Source organism: Nanorana parkeri, unplaced genomic scaffold, assembly GCF_000935625.1.
Source record: "Nanorana parkeri isolate BGI_ZX_2015 unplaced genomic scaffold, ASM93562v1 scaffold2463, whole genome shotgun sequence".
NCBI classification, from domain to species: domain Eukaryota; kingdom Metazoa; phylum Chordata; class Amphibia; order Anura; family Dicroglossidae; genus Nanorana; species Nanorana parkeri.
The window spans coordinates 1-354 of record NW_017308731.1 but is presented as its reverse complement, the minus strand read 5'-3'; positions in this window follow the sequence as shown (position 1 = coordinate 354).

Here is a 354-nt window from a genome sequence, read left to right as displayed (position 1 = left end):
TCACTACAGCTTCAAATCTGTTAGAGAGGCTTATGGGTGAACCACAAATCGAATCCACATTTGCAACCACTGCAGAAATATTCTTGCCAACATTCTCTATCTGTTCTCTTAGCTGCGCTTTTTCAGTGTACCACTGAAGCTCTTTCTGTTCTGCAATTTCTCTCATTCGCAACAACATGCTCAAAACATTCGCCTATGCTTTTTAAGAAAATCTCCAACTACTTCCATTGCCATGCTAATGAAGGACACAATAAAAGTTGTCTAACTAGTACCTGCACACTAGTTAATTAAACTGAATACGCAATTACAAGCCGTTACAGACAGATACACACACAAACAAATACACACACAGCT